The sequence below is a fragment of the Macrobrachium nipponense genome, chromosome 42, assembly GCF_015104395.2.
Source record: "Macrobrachium nipponense isolate FS-2020 chromosome 42, ASM1510439v2, whole genome shotgun sequence".
NCBI classification, from domain to species: domain Eukaryota; kingdom Metazoa; phylum Arthropoda; class Malacostraca; order Decapoda; family Palaemonidae; genus Macrobrachium; species Macrobrachium nipponense.
In genome coordinates this window covers 27,155,874-27,173,365 of record NC_061103.1, presented here as the reverse complement: position 1 = coordinate 27,173,365, position 17,492 = coordinate 27,155,874, and the positions used below count along the sequence as shown (strand labels likewise).

The 17,492-nt window shown below is 33.4% G+C and overlaps 1 long non-coding RNA gene across 3 annotated transcripts in view; it reads left to right on the top strand.

Annotated features, from left to right (window-relative positions):
- Positions 1-8,591, top strand: part of LOC135213029 (uncharacterized) — a 106,857-nt gene extending 98,266 nt beyond the window's left edge. For all 3 annotated transcript variants that reach the window (XR_010314063.1, XR_010314062.1, XR_010314061.1), the window contains one exon: positions 8,533-8,591. This is a non-coding gene — a long non-coding RNA (uncharacterized LOC135213029). The remainder of the gene's footprint in view (positions 1-8,532) is intronic.
- Positions 8,592-17,492: the final 8,901 nt, after the last annotated feature.

The following is a 17,492-nucleotide window of genomic DNA, read 5'->3' as shown; positions in this document are numbered from 1 at the left end:
TATATATATATATATATATATATATATATATATATATATATGTGTGTGTGTGTGTGTGTGTGTGTGTGTTTTGTTTTGTGTGTGGTTTGTGGGCGGGTGGTGGATGGATGGGTGTATCTGTTTCTTTTTCTACCGTCTGAGTTGTCCTTCCAATTCGTATTGTGTGACATTTCGGCGCCACACAAAAGAGGAAGCGAGAAGCTTTTAAGTCCTTTTGTGGTTCTTTGATACAGGAAGCTTTCATCTGCTTTGACTTTATTATCTATGTTGTTAGTACTCTTTACTATGTCATTCTTTCCCACCCCCCCCCCCCTTCCCCCCCCCTGCACCCCCCCCAGTGATTATCTATACATCTGCATATGTATATTTCAAGTTTATTTCATTGTCCTAAAATTCATGATCTCCGAAATAAATTAATTTATTATGGTCCAACGATATCCTAATCTTCGGCTGAGCGCCTGAAATTAAACTTCATCTGTGCCTATGGAGAGCGGAGTCTTCTGTAGGCGTAGCTATTATTAGCTCTGCTGCAGTGATTCTTTGTCCGTGTCTGTGTGGTGTTGTGTGTGCGGGGGAGGGGGGGGGGGGGGGGTGGGGGGATTGTGTGTTGTGGTGAGGCGAGTTATCTGCCTCTGACACTCAAAGGCTCTAATCCGTAAAGTTTGTTGAAATCGCTTCAGGTAGTACAAAGGCTCCTTGTGAGACACCCCATTATCTTTAATGAAGTTTCGGAAGGGAGGATTCCAGAAATAAAGTCCTTCAATAAAGAAGCTCAGTCCAGGACACTGCCGAGGAAAAAGTTGTATTGTGTTTAATATTTATGCGATCAAATATGTACTTTTGTCATCGTACGCGGTTTGAAATTTATTTCGAATTCATTGGTAAAATGTTCAGATAATTATAATGGATATATATATATATATATATATATATATATATAGTATATATATACTATATATATATTATATATTATATATCTCTGTGTGTGCGCGCGCATTTCTCATCATCCTATGACATAGTAAGACGACAGTGCAATGAATAATTGCTTAGAAGGACTGGAAGTGCAGAGTCTCTTAATCTTTAATGATATTATGTGGTGAATACCAGTAAATTAGTCCTTTCAATACGTGATGTATACGCATGCATAATGGAGCGATGCTGTTGAATAAAAGAAGATTGAGGAAAAGAGTGGCTAGTCGTTTTATTGAATGCAAATGGAAAAGCCATAAGTATGCAAACCAGCCTATATTCATGGAAGGACGCAAAAATGTTTTTGTCCCCATCAGCGGAGAAGTGACAATGCGGTTTTTAATTTATTCTACCAACGATGCCTTAAGTTATCTTAATCTCGAATGTTTTGATTGCTCCTCTGTTATGGTGAATCTGCTTTTGTATTCGTATGAATAGGCCAGTATGTTCACGAGGACCATGCTGGCATATAACAACCCTCGTATACCGTTAGACATCATTACTGCATTCATTCTGAAATATATTTTGGGCATGTGCATGTTATATGAATATATTTCGTTAAATGACGAAGCACCAGATAGGCTAGTTTTCGAGGCGTCCTGAAAAAAAAAAAGGTTTGGTAGAAGTTGAGTACATCATTCTGAGTGTTAGGCATATTATTTTACATCTTGTTATGGTATAGTAATCTGAAAGCCACCACTTTGATATGTATCACCATAAATAAATGATGGTATTTTTGTCATTAGCATTTATTTCCATTTACTGATAACACTATTCTTTTTACTACTACTACTACTACTGCCACCACCACCACCCATGGTCCTAAAGCTGTTTCATGAGCATGAGTATATCAATGAGGAGGTTCTTGCAAAAATCGTGACAAGATATACTTTCGTTACTTTTAACTTTATTCTACTAAATGAAAGAACAGAAGAAAAGTGAAAGTAATGAATAAATGCTAAAAATAAGACCATTAGTTTATTTATTTGCATTTATTCTTCTTGAAAGGCGGAGGTACAGAAAAGGACGAAAAGAAAATAAACCAAAATTTCATTGCCTGAAGTGATATTAATAAACACTACTGTCAATAATGTGGTCATCATTGGTGAACTTCATCAAAGACAATATTGAGACTGGTAGTGGATTAGAGGCCAATTATCATATTCATTCGCAGATACATATAATTTTGAATGTTTCATGAGGAATAATCGATCAAGAGGCTCAGGTACTGACAGATATGACGTTGTTTAACTGTCTTTGTACATAACTGATAATAATACTGAAAATAATTAGGCATTCCAGGCACTTCTTTCGATAAAATTCCAACTGTAAACTAGGTGTCTCCTGATGAGGAATAGGCTAATCTGGCAAAATAATACAGGTTTGATTTCTAACAAAATTAGAATGAAACCCAACTAATTTCTTTTGGGTTTGTGAGCTAAATGTCGTTTTCATATAATGTTATAGAAACTGCAATATGCGGGAAACTGTGGTGACACAACGTGAACTTGGAAACTACCACTTATAAATTCTTATCAGCAAGTATGGCTTATATACGTACTTGTTGATAAATATATAATATTTTAATCTGGAGGATTTTTTATACAGTTTTTTTTTTTACAGATTTTGATACAGTTGAGATCCTTGTGTGCTTTGCCATAGTGGAACAGATTGATTAAACTTAATTTATTCGTGTTCTGTGATTTAAGAGCTACCAAGGCATGCGTAGATTTGCTTGTTTTTGGTAATTCTTACAATGGATGTCTCGATACCGATGTTAATAATTGGAGGATTCCTTAAGACCATATTACTCGGATTATACCCCAATCAGCTGTAATTTGAGCGCGAGGGGAAATCTCTCCTACATTATTATAATAATAAAACGTCATAATGATGATGGTCCTAATAAGATTTATGGTAATGGCAATTCTAGCAGTGTTAATAACGATAATGAGTGTGCTAATGACAGTTCCTATAATAACAGCAATTACTGGGTATGTCAGCTGGAATTACGTAAGTCACACAGAAGCTGGAGAATCTGACAATCCAGTATATGTTACTCTGAAGCATAATGTTGAAAGATCGTTTTTTGTTAAAGTTAATTGGTGTAATGAGAGCCTTATTAGGCCAAGAAATTTAATTTATATCCATCTTATAAAACTTATATCTGTCTTGTAGATATTGGAAGCATTCAGTGGCCACAGGTAATACGTTCGGATGGTAAAATTTAGCCGTTCCAGGTAGTAATATAAATGCGCGAAAAATAACCCAGGAAAACCTTTACAATCTTTTGGACATGAGAATATGCCGAGGAAAATTTAATAATGCATTAAATCCACGTTTTTACCGTGGAGAAATTCATTTTTTAAACAGGATAAAGGATTTTTTTTTTTTTTTTTTTTTTTTTTTTTTTTTTTTTTTTTTTTTGCTGAAAGGCGTGAGGGATGTGCTAAAAGGAGAAATATCACCGCAGCAGAAAATACTGGGAACACAAAATTTTTAAAATGTTCTCCTCTGAGTCAGCAAAATGGTGATAAGGAAAATGAGCTCATTAAGATGTTCAGACAGGAACTAAAATGAAGAGGTTTTCGTAATCACAGATATAATTTTGCTCGACCAATTGTTTGAAGGATTTTTTTTTTTTTTTTTTTTTTTTTTTTTTTTTTTTTTTTTATGGAGGGATTGGATTGTGAAAGGGGGGGGGGGGGTTGAGTTAAGGCTCTTCCATAATTCAAGTTTTACAGATTGGCGTTACTACTAAATAAATCACTCGGTGGAGAAGAATGGAATAGTATTAAAGGAATATATAATAACTATTGTTATTACTTTACTGAAGGGATTCGATACATTTGAAAGATGCTAAGCAGTAAGGTTCAAGTTCCGTTTGATCAGAGACAGTGAAAATAATTTTATAGTTCACCACGGTTGCGTCTTTCTTATATTGTAAAAGCAAGTGAGTTCTGTTTATGGTCTCGTTGAACTATCTTTAAATAAGTTGAAAATGTAATACTAAATGAAGATGCTGGTTCAGATTTTGCTGTGTCAGTCTCAATATCAAAATTTGCGTTCATATTTGAGAAATGTTTCTTCTTATCCTGTTCTTATATCTAATCAAGTCCACCCAAATGTTTTCTTCTTATCTTGATCTTATATCTAATTAAGTCCACCCAACATATGTATTCTGACTTTGAATAAAAGTTAAATTTGTCTGTGGAACGTTAACAGCTGAAGTTATTGTCTAAAAGGATCCTAATCATGTGATTGAAAGCAACTGAAGTAAACAATGTTAGAAGCAAGCTGACTCTATGTAAATTACATTTATATATGCTAATACTACAACCTTTGTCATTTGCAATTCATATTGAAAACATATTTGAAGACTTAAATCTAGTTCATTTACAACACCTTTTGGAGGTGTTTCGTTAAACACATCAAGTTCTGCACTATTCTCTTCTGAGTGCCATAACTCATATAATAACAGATGCCATAACTCATATAACTCATGCCATATAACAGATGCCATAACTCATATGCCATAACTCGTATAATAACAGATGAATGTTGCCTACTGCCTCTTGGATGTATTGCACATTTAAACAATCAAATTATTGTGATCGTATGAAAATTGTTTTCAAATGTAGGTGCAAAAATAACTCATTAGTCGATATCCAGTGATGTTTACAATTTTAAGGCATCAGAGCGTGGTTTACAGTTTTAAGGCATCAGAGCGTGATGAATTCATCACTGACTTTTAGATTACTTGATTACAAAATCATGAACCTGAAAATTGAATGTACTATTCATTTTTTAAGTTAATTATCAGTTTTTATGTTATCATTAATACTTTTGAATTGTGCATGCTGTATTTTTCCCTTCTGTTTTTATTGCAATATATGTGTATTATATATCAGTCCATTCACTTGATTATATATGGTATTAATTTGAAGGGTATCTTTTATGCTTGTCATGATGGTATTGCTTTATTATATCTCCTTATATGTCCTTTGTGGTAAAACGTGATATTAATGCAATTTTTACTGTGTATATTTATCGCAATAAGCTTGCTATTTAGGCTTTGCAAATTAATGTTGTGTACAGATTTTTTTATGAATGTAAAAGAAAATAAACGCAAATGAATTCGAATATATTTACCACCACCACTTCTATTACTACTAGTACAATAAATGTAAATTTACTCAGAGAGAGAGAGAGAGAGAGAGAGAGAGAGAGAGAGAGAGAGAGAGAGAGAGAGAGCATTAAAAATACTTCTTTAACACTCTCATGATTGGAAAAGCAAAGGGATGGCCATCAATTTAGTTACTCCTCCAGTCCGGCAAACCAAAGGAGGGCAAAAATCTCCTTAAAGTAAGAAAGATGATTACGGGGGGGTGGGGGTTGGGGGGTAGTTGGATGCGTCTCCCTTTTACAATAAGGAAAAATCGTGATGTAAATGGCATGAAAGGTTTTGGGTAGAAGGGCTCTGAATATATGACCAGCGAAGAGGAAGTGCAAGCACGAAAGGGAAATAATCACATTTTCTTTCCTCTTGCTAATTTGGATTCAGAGAGATCAGTGCAAGTGTGTGTGATTAAACATATTTAGCTATGTTTGTGTATTAATGTTAAATCTCTTGAATATTGGTTTTTGTGAGTATTTTTTCAATTTTATTCTCCTTGCATTTTAATAAATTTTTACCTATTAATTATTATTTTTTTTTTAATAAGTGAGATTTCTTTCTGTATTTTTCTTGACCTTCTATTACGTCTTACTGAGCACCATAATAATAATAATACTATGGTGCAGCACTATACTGTGACTGGAAATAATAAGTGAAAATCACTGAAGAGAACTGTCTTGCAAACGATGGAAAGCTCCCTTTTTTCTGAAAAATACAGCTCTGCTCATGTACAAAATTATCGACTTTAACTTGATATTTGTTATTTATTTACTTTTTGTTATTTATTTATTTTTTTGCTGAGTTATTGCTTTGCACTGAATACATGAAGACCGAGAAAGAAAATCCTTCATGAGCGGCGAATATCACTTTTTATTGCCTCGAGTTAGTTTTAGTTTCAAAGAAAAAAAGTATTGTGTAAAAAATAATGTTGATCGTTATTGCATGAGTTTCAACTACGTAAAATATTTTAAGATACATTTCTATTAATACAGTCGAATTATGGAAATGTGAACAGGTAAAGTAACAATATCGTGGAATATTTACAAACAAATGGTTTTTGATATTTTAAGTTATCTGGTATATAAGTGAAAACAAAAGAAAGCTATAACATCAACGAAAGTGGACTGAAAGGATTACGTTTTAAATTTACGTCAGTCAAAAGTGCATTACGAACCCTTTTAATTTTAACCAGTTCCCATTTGTGAATTCAACTTGAAATGAATTCCTTTACCTTGTCAAGAATTTCCATGAGAAAGATTTCATGCTGGTATTCTCAACAAGGCATGATGCGACCTCCAGCTTACTCGGGACGCTTGCAAGATTTTTCCCCTCATACAGAATTTGTACACATCATATTCCTAACTTAACGTGAAGTGGTCTCCATCATTAACACTCATACTAACAACAAGGATCAAATAAAAAGGACTCAAATTAGCCACGTTCATATACTCTCAGTTATAAGTGGAAACACAAAATAATTGAACAGAAACATAGCCTAAGTTCAGTGCACCAAATAAATTAAAACATTTTAAAATCGACGGTCAAATAGAACCTTGTTTCACCAGCGATAATTAAAATAAATACGCTATATTTTATTATAAATAATTGTTCTGTACTGTTTTTTTTTACATTTTCCTATTAATAGATAAATCATAAATATCCTATCCTAAAATTCCTGTATGTGTAACTCAACTCGAAACATCTTTTCTATAGGGCTTTCTTCCGCCCCCACAACAACAACAACAACAACAACAACAACAAAGTAATTTGTAAGGGAGTAAGCGAAAATGTGCACGAGGTGTAATGGTTAGTGATCTTCTAAGAATTTTTATGTTAGGAATGCAAGCCAAGCTGTGAATTCCGGTTTCATGGAAACACTTGAGAACTCAGATCCCTTTGTTCACAGTCAATAGTTTTCTCTATAGGAGCAGAGTTCCAGTCATGTTAGTCAAGGATCTGGGTATTGCCTCAAAGCTAGTGCATTACGTATACTTCAATTTCTTTTTCCTAATTTCAGCAAACACTTCTACGCTGTTTCCTCAATGTAAGCTAAGGAGTTCAAACAAGTAGAGTGGCCTTTCTGAAATAAGGGCAGCTATCATTACAGGGAACACCAATAATCCCTAATCAATATTTGCAATTGCAGGTTGAAAGCGTCTCTCTAACTTCATAAAAAATAAATATTTTCATAAGTGTTCACCAGCCGCATGTCTTCAGTTCATCAGATCAACCTCCACTATTTCAGGGGATTCGACTCATTGCCGAAACCAATACTAATCTAAACCTGCATGTATATACCATATTTACTCTGATAGTTAATGAAATTTTATATATTGTATTGATTACCTCTTTAGATTGTCGAATCTGTTTTTCAGCATTGCAAAGTTCCGAAGCAACAAAGACACCAGGTCCTGATTATTAAACAAAGAAAACCTTTCTGAAACCGGAACAAGATTTTCAACTTAAATATGAAGACAAACCAACAATGTGTTGACTATATTGGGTCTCTGTCATTTGTTACCAGCCATAAGAAGGCAGAATAATTTCAGACTAAATTTTTCCCATTGAGTAATTTCTGACTGAATTTTGCAGCAGAGGTAATTTGGTTCTTGGCTCCTATTAATTCAAGAAATTTCCAGTTCATTGAGTTTGAGATTATGTATTTAACAAAAATGCTTTAACACACAGACACAGACACACTATATATATATATATATATATATATATATATATAATATACATGTATGTATGTATGTATGTATAAGGTATTTATGTATGCATATATGTAAAAGAAAATGCATCGTAATTATCTGGCTTGAATTCCAAAGAAGAATGAAAAGGTGAAAGTGTGAAATTGTATATGTATGTTTGTGTGCATATACATACATACAACATTACATATAACATATAATCTATAATATATAGGTATATATATATATATATATATATATATATATATATATATATATGTTGTGTGTGTGTGTGTGTGTGTGTATGCATGTATGTATGTACGTAATGTATGTATATGTGTATATGTATATATATATATATTAATATATATATAATATTATAATTATTATATATATTGTAAATATAAATAATTAATGTATGTAGTATGTATATATTTATTTAAAAAGTATGTTGATTACGTACCTTAGGAGTTTGTATAAATGGAAGCTTGTGGTTCTTGAATGCTTGCTAAATGCTTTAGTATTATCTAATTGTAACCCTGGAATAACTAAATTTTAAAATAGTTACGTTTCTTCTGGAAACTCTTTATCCATGTTAAAAGTTTTCTAATTATCTTTTTAACTTTGATTGGATCCTTTAGTCATATTTTACAGAACGTAAATTTAATTTATTTTTCATTTTTTTTCCCCTCACAGGAACTTCATGATTTACCTAGCAGCTGTGCAGTGCGTGTCCTTGACAAAAAGAACTGTGGTAAGTGTTTTTTTTGTTAAGATAATTTATGAATTATATATTCTATATATATATATATATATATATATATATATATATATATATATATATATAGATAGATATATATGTTATGTATATGTATTATATATATATATATATATATATATATATATATATATATATTATATAGTGTGTGTATCCGGGATTGTGTATGCATGTATGTAGTACTTTTGTATATCTGTTTGATGACGATCTGGAAAAGTTTTGAGCCCTGATATATTTACATATTTGGGAATGGTTTGCGCATAAGGGTAAATAACCCTTTGTTCCCAAAATAAATACATAGATTGAAAGATTTATTACGTTTTGGGTAATGTATATCTATAATATTTACTATTAATAATTTTCTTACAAATAATGTATAGTTTTAAAAATCATTTAGATGTATAAGTACATACATATATACATAATGTATATATTTACATACATACATCTATATATATATATATATATATATACTATAATAATAATATATATATATCGCATTTGTCCTTCTTGCACATGTTAATGACATTGTGTACTAAATTTGGTAATTAATGCTTACGTACGTTTAGGATTTCGACCATATGTAAAGAAGAAGGCCCATACATAACGGGATGATTATTTTTATCTGATAAGGTTATTTTTCATAAAGAAATTCCTTAAACGTCTTTTTGAAAGTCTTCAATGTTTGTTATGAAAAGTAATTGATAAATTGGTGCAAACTAGTTTAAAAGTTTGGAAACTTCACTGAGTCTTGTCATTGCGTATGGAATGTAACTAGGGTACACGATTCAACTATCAGTACGACACAGGACTCCTGTCTTATGGACAGAAGCTTCGATCGCGAAAAGTTTGCGATCGAGCAAGTCACTCGCACAAGGCAGACCTACGGAGGACGAGTCGACAGTACGTTATACCGCGACGGCAGTCAGTCTGACACTGGCTGGAGCAGTTACGACGAGTCTGGGAGACTCTCTCTCTCTCTCTCTCTCTCTCTCTCTCTTCTCTCTCTCTCTCTCTCTCTCGTCGGTCAGATGTCTCAAAACCACGCCTCCTCCTTCGTCCACATCTCATAACATTTTTTTTTTTAATAATAAATGGTTGGAATCTGTTTGTCGTTTGACGATGTCTTTCCAATCAAATGTTAATTGAATAAATAAATATTTTGTTGTTGCTGTTGAGCCGTAGCGGTCTTCCAGGAGACGCTTCTAAGAGTGGGTCCCGAGTGTGTGGCCAGGGTTAGTGAGAAATGGTTCGCTGGACTTCACGTTTTGTTTTCCTCTCCTGCTCTGGTAGCGCTGCTTGTCGTCCTTTCTCTCTATCTGTGTTTACATATTATATATATATATATATATATATATATATATATATATATATATATATATATATATATATATTATACATTTACGTTTAGATCTGTAACATGCCTACGTTATATTCTATTTATGGAAAGTGTGATTTGAGTGTTTTCTGCGCATCTTTGCTACCCCAAGCACCTGTTCAGTATACATCCCAACTGTAAACAGCAAGTAATGTTGTTGCCTTTTTATTATAAAATCTTTGATATTTTTCTCATTATTCAACTTTCTCTTTTCCATTATTGTAGTTTAGACAGGTGAACTGGAATGGAGAAAAGATGGGACTGCGAGCATACGAAAGGTTAAGACGTTTAACTGTCTTTGATTTTGAGGAGGAATGCAAGGAGAATGTTCCTATTACGTGGAATATGGAACTAGGTATAAGATACGTGAACTTGGTCAGACCCGACCATAAAGATTATATATATATAATATATGTATACGTTTATATATATTTATGTATGTTTGTATACACAGACACACATATATATTAGGGCTTGTGCCTTGTATGATAAGGCGCCCTATGAGGTAATGTTAGACTAGCGATAATCTACGCTAAGTCGGTTGGTATTGCACTTCCATCTCAATGGAGTGTCTGGGGTTTTGTAGATCACTTACGAAGTCGGTATTACTTTACGACGATGTGTTAAACTCATGGTTCGGTGAGGTTCTTGTAGAAAACACAAGGTATAAAAATAGTCTATTCTTCTGAGTTTTACATGATGAAGATCAGGTATGATCGTACAAGTCTTCTATGACGATAGCTTGATCGCTTCTGCCAAATGATGATGCTAATCCTATTCCTCTACATGATAAAGCTTAGGTAAAGAGGTACAGGTCTTCTAATAACGATAGCTAACTCTGTTCTCCCTGTCTACCATCTCTGTTACAAGTTATGAAGGAACAGACAGTAGTTCGAACATATGAACATACAATCCAAATGACATAGTTTCATACGAACACAATCAAATGAGACACGCTACAGATCACGTAGGCCGTTTGAATATAGTCGGGGTAGTTGTCCTCAAGCAGGGAGCTTGGACTAATGTTTATAAACAATTGAATGACTACAGGTGACGGCATGTTATCTTAGCTTACATACTTATTGTATACGTCATCTTTAGCGTCTCTAGTCTGATCACATTCCTGCAAAGCAATCTGTTGACTCTTAGTTTTAGACTTATATATATGGACTAACATTCCATATTTTTATTAGGTAACACTTACATATACACATACATACAATACATACATACATACATACATACATCATACGTACAAACTCATATATATAATATATATATATATATATATATATATATAAAGTTTTTAGTGTCAAAACTTGTGCATTTATGTGTATGTGAAATCAGCTTAGTCGTCTAATGTGTATCTTCTTGATACTAGAATGAATTCAGCATATCTCCTCAGAATACAATATAACGTTCCATCTCATACTTCAGTGTACTATTTTGGGAAAACAGAAAACGCGTTCTCGACCCTTTATTTTGAATAATGTTAGCCAAATTGATATTTGTCGATAACTTGAGGAAACATTTGTTGGTATTGGAATCATCATAAATATAAAAATATTCTGCTGCAGAAATTAATAACACACTTTTTTTACGAGGAATATGTGTAAACATTTGCATTGAGGGTCCGCAATCAGCGAAATTGTTAATTTTACTTTTAGATTGATGTATATTTAGAAGTGAAATGTTACTGCAAACGGCAAAATCGGTTGTAATTATAGCAATGTTTCAATATTGTCTAGATAAAATGAAAAAACGGTAACTATTTAAATGTGATCCATGGTATTCTGCTGAAGCTCCGGTATAATTATGCAAGTCTCTCTCTCTCTCTCTCTCTCTCTCTCTCTCTCTCTCTCTCTCTCTCTCTCTCTCTCTCTCACACACACACACACACAAGAATGCTAATGGCATCCTTACCGAGTATCTGAAGAAATTCAGATGTGAACTTACCTTAGTATTATTGCCCCCCCCCCCTTTTTTATTTTATTTTATTATAGACACTATTATTTACCCTTCCATCCATGATAAAAATGTTCCTCATTGCGTCCATTTACTCTAAACTCCTTTAGCTTGCTCTTATAGACTTTCAACTTTCTCTTTTGCAAAGATTTTAAAGCTCTTTCACCAGTATCTGAGGTTTATCTTCTTTATCCCCAATCAGTATTGTTATCTTTAAACACCCATTCATCACTCTCGATCCCTTTTGCTTATTCCACAGCTTTACCCTATTTCTGTTTTATGTGATCGCTTAATCAGTAAAGATATCATAGTCTTGAAGGCATAGCACACCAAAGCAGTCATTGTCCCACCAATAAAGCACAACAGAAGCCCCTAATTCTTTCACTAAAGTGTTTATTGTTCTAGGAATCCCAACTTCCATAATATATTACCACATTCCTTTGTCTTGTTATAGGTTCATGTGCCCACATAGAGTATTTTCCCTTAATTTTCAACCTTATATCAACTTTTTTTGCAATAAAATCTTCAGACATACATATGCATTCATAATTTTATTTATATGTATATATATACAAATAGTATTATATTATATTTATACGTATGTGTGTATGTATTTATATAGTAAATGTATTTTTATGTATATATAATATATATATATATATTATATAATATATATATATATATATATATATATATATATATATATTATCCTACCTTACTGACCCATTTGGTGTCAGGTCTGCGGTTATAATAAAAAATAAAAAAAAATTTTTGTTTCGTATGAAGAATTTATCTAATGAAAGAACGTACAATTTTAAAGATTTGTTCTTTGTTATGACTGAACTTCGAGTACCAGTTAAAGATTGTGCTTGAGGGGTTGAATCTGTCTCTCTCTCTCTCTCTCTCTCTCTCTCTCTCTCTCTCTCTCTCTCTCTCTCTCCAGATAATAGAGACTTTTTAACGTCGTTCCTAATTAGTGGGTTTGGTTCTAAAAGATCTGAATGATGATACATAGATGAAAGGGAATATACGGGACAGGGAATAAGGAGGAAGGAAGATACAGGAGAGATGGAGATTATTAGGGTTCTGGACAAAGTGCACTTATTCCTTTGTTCCTAATTTCGTTTTTATTTTATTTCAAGTTATTAATTGGGCCCCCAGGACGTCGTAAGACGTAAGTCTCAATGCAATAGATTACGGCTGGTAATGATGGTAAATCTGAATGGTTTGTGGCATCTCTCTCTCTCTCTCTCTCTCTCTCTCTCTCTCTCTCTCTCTCTCTCTCTCTCTCTCTCTCTCTCTCTCTCTCTCTCTCTCATTTTTTTCAGGATAATGTTATTTTGAAGTAGCTTTTCAGCGTCTATAATGATCAATCCTTTCAATAAGACTAATTATACCTGGAAAGGAACATTCGGTTGGGTATTTTGAGAAAATCTGTTGCAATTGCAGAATGGGTCACGGCGTCTTTGTGATGTGTTAACTCACTCATATATCCCCCATATAAGCTATGGTTTTGAGAATAATGTCATCACTGTAGAGATGGTTAAATGGTCTTATTTTCCTTATCAATTTGGTTTGGTTCAAAGCTATGCATGTCTAAAGGCTTAGGTTTCCCAACTCCCGACACTCCTTTCATCTATCATTAAAGATTAAAGTTTTTATCATCAGATTTTATTGGCTTCCGTTATCTAATGCCAATTTCTTGGGTTAGGCTATTTCAACATTTTCTTTCCAGTTGTAACTCAAGTCTCTATGGATACTCGAAAAAAATTCATTGCCTCACTCTAAGAATCAATAGGGAATTGCTTTGTGAGAAAAGGTTCTAAGTCAGTGAATTGAATATTTTAAGGGTTTGTTGGGTGTGAAAAAGAGAAGCGAGAAAGAGGGAAAACTTCATGATTGTGGATATACACTATGTATGTGGCTGCGATCACTGTCTTGGCTTTTTTCGAAAGTTACCCCATGTTAAGGAAAAAAAAAAATACTTACTTTACTTTATTTACCCGCCACTGGCCAGTGGCATATTGCTGATACAGTTTCTCTCCATCTGTCTCTGTCCTGAGCCATTTCCCTCGCTTCCTCTAGGTTCTGGATTTCTTCTTTAAGATCTCTGATAACTATGTGTATCCACCTCTTTCTTGACCTGTCTTCTTCCTATTTGTACTGACCTCGGTGCTCTCCCGGGGACCCCATTCCCATCCATCCTCTCAAGGAACAAAAATAAGTCAATTAAAATAAATAACCTTTGTTATGTTTCAGTACTTCTCCATTTTTTTACGTGAAAATTGGATTCACTTATATTTTCCTGTGCCACTTCCCGAAGTGACTCTGCAATTTTTTCTAGTGGTGGCGCTTACAGTTGAAGGCGAAAACAAATTCATTTTTGAGATATCGAGCAGTATCATTTTTCTCTGCATGTATGTCGTAGGTAATTTTTTGTCCTAAATAAGACTCTCCTAACCATATAGCGTTCGATACTCGCTAATCAAAGGTTGGGTAATTTGATGAAATAATACTATTTTTTTTTTCTAGCGATATCAGTTTCAGGTGGAATGCCACTGTTTTTCAGGACTTTTCATTTCCTTGTAATCTTCCTTGTGACCTGTCAAGAAAATATTTTGAGACTGGGGATTCCTGTTGAGAGAGAGAGAGAGAGATGAGAGAGGAGAGAGAGAGAGAAAGAGAGAGAGAGAGGGGTGGTTTGGGAGGCGAGAGAGAGAGATGAGAGAGAGAGAAGAAGAGGAAGAGAGGGAGGAGCGAAGAAGAAGATGTAGAGAAAGAAGAGGAGAGATTGGAAAACATGGGTTTCATCTAACATTTCCGCTGAGTATGATTGGATATATATATATATATCATAATATATATATATATATTATATTATATTATATTATATATATATATTATATTATATTATATTATATAGTATATACATATGCTAATAGTGTGTGTATTCATATATATTCTCACGTTTGAGAGTGGATGTTTGCTCGTGCATGTGAATGGGCCTTTGGCGCAGTGGCGATTGTGTGGCTTTTTGTAAATTACTTATAGTTCTCAGCGTAATAATTCTGCATTGAATAAGAGTAAGCTTCTTAACCAGAAATGCAGAATTCATCATTGGATTTTTTTCTTTGACCGCTGTGTTGGAAGTGATTGACTCGTTAAACCTCTTGCCAGCATTGTTCAGTATATCTATGAAATGTGTTGAGCGTTGAAGGTTTTGCTCATCAGACCTGAACTAATTCCTTTGTGGACTGTGCGAGTTTTTGAAATCGATTCCCGATAACCTTTTTAGTAGGATAAAAGTCTCTAATTGTTTGTCTCGGGATTTTGTGCCGATCATTGCTACTGAGATTAGTTTGCCGTGCCCAGTTCGTTACGTGTTAAGTTTTTTAGGTCACGTGTATCAATTGTTGTTGATAATACTGATTCGTTGTTAATCTGCACACATGTCCATGAATTCGTACAATGTCTGACTGGGTGTATGTGTGTGTATATATATATATATATATATATATATATATATATATATATATATATATATCTATATATAATATATATATATGTATGTGTGTATATATATATATATATATATATATATATATATATATATATATATGTGTGTGTGTGTGTGTGTGTGTGTGTGTGTGTGAGAGTGTGTGTGAGTGTGTGTGTGTGTGAATTTAAACAGTATATGGCTACGAGGAAATTGAATAAATGAACTTGCAAGATAATTGGCTTTGACTAATAGGTTTTGTCAGGCTAACTACTTATATTAGAATATTAGAACTAAATATTTAAAAAAAGAATGTTCTCCAAACAGTTACTAACATTTGCATTTTAATGCAAAGCCAGTGCTTTGAGGCAGTCAAGTGACTGTTTAATATACAGTGTTATGTAAAGTTTTTAGATAATAACACCGTAAAATCTTGCTAAAACGGAAAGTGTAAACCATTGTTCATAAAAGGAAATATTTAGAGTTATTCAATAAGTCTGGTTCGGAATAACTAACAATAACATTTAGTTCGACTTGCCCGAAAGATTAATTCTGTTGGGTCCTTCCAAGTTTAAAACTAGATCTTACAGTGGCTACCTCAATATAGGTAACAGAGGAAAATTATTAATCATTTAAAAATGGATCAGTATATTTTTTGACCCAACTCTAGACAAGATGTTCGAAGATGATGTGGTAGTAATCAAGTAATCAGAATTTTCATGTGGGTCAGTTTCATAATTATTATTGCGATAAATAGTATTCCGGCGGTAATTTATTGCGTTTGACACTGAACGTAACATATCCCAACTTTTTTTGTTTAAATGAAGTATATCTCTGAGCCTTTATTCGACTTTGTAAATTAATCCCATGGCGCCTTGTTAGTATTCAGTTATTTTCTGCGAACTGAAAATAAGAAAAGGTTTCTCTAGGATAACAACGCTAAGAGCGAAGGAACATTCATGGAATAATTGACAAAGGAAATTTGTTGTGTTGGGGGGGGGGGGGGGGGGTTTTGTTCCGATATCTGGGGGGGGGGGGGGACTAGGGTTCGGGTGGTGAGTTACCAAATCCGCTTTGTAAAGAGAGATTAAATGTCACGTATAGATTTTGGGAAGGGATAACTGTGAATTAGGTCAGAGGGATTCGTAGCTTTGGTCTTTACCAGAATACTCAAAAAAGAGAAATAGTAATCTTTGCGTTGAGCTGCTTGTATTTATTTATACAAGCAATCCAAAAACGTCATCACCATTCTCAGGCTTACATATACGTTATATTCTTAAGATCATGGACGTGGAAAGTGTCTTCTTTACTGCATTCCATTGGTCAGAATAGACCTATACATAAGCAGAAATGTTGGTAGGTTTTCTGGACAAACTGTATTCAATTTAAACCCATCACTGCGACTGTGTAGAAGCCATTCCAAAAAATGTCGGCTAATCCAGTGTTGAAATGCTATAGTGTATATTATTGATGGGTCCAATTCATCCGATTATCCTGTGAGTTTGCTGCTCTTCCTATTTTTTATTTCTTTGCTTAGCAGGTATGAAATTTTTTCCAGCCGGCTGTAAGTTTATTTGTACTATCACTTTAGCATTTATATAGTAACTATTATTATTTTATTATTATTATTATTATTATTATTATTTATTATTATTATTATTATTATCATTGTTTATAGTGTGGGGTTCCGGGTTGCATCCTGCCTCCCTAGGAGTCCATCACTTTTCTTACTATGTGCGCTGTTTCTTGGAGCACACTCCTCTGCATGGGTTCTAGAGTTACTTCATTATTATTATTATTATTATTATTATTATTATTATTATTATTATTATTATTATTATTATTATTATTATTATTCAGAAAATGAACCTTATTAGATATATGTAACAAGCCCACATGGGCCATTCACTTGAAATTCAAGCTTCCAAAGAATACGATGTTCATTAGGAAGTTAGAGAAGATAAAGGGAAATGCAGAAAGAAGAGATCTCACTTATTACTGAGAAAAAATAAATTAAAAGTTCCAGCTATTCGACATCC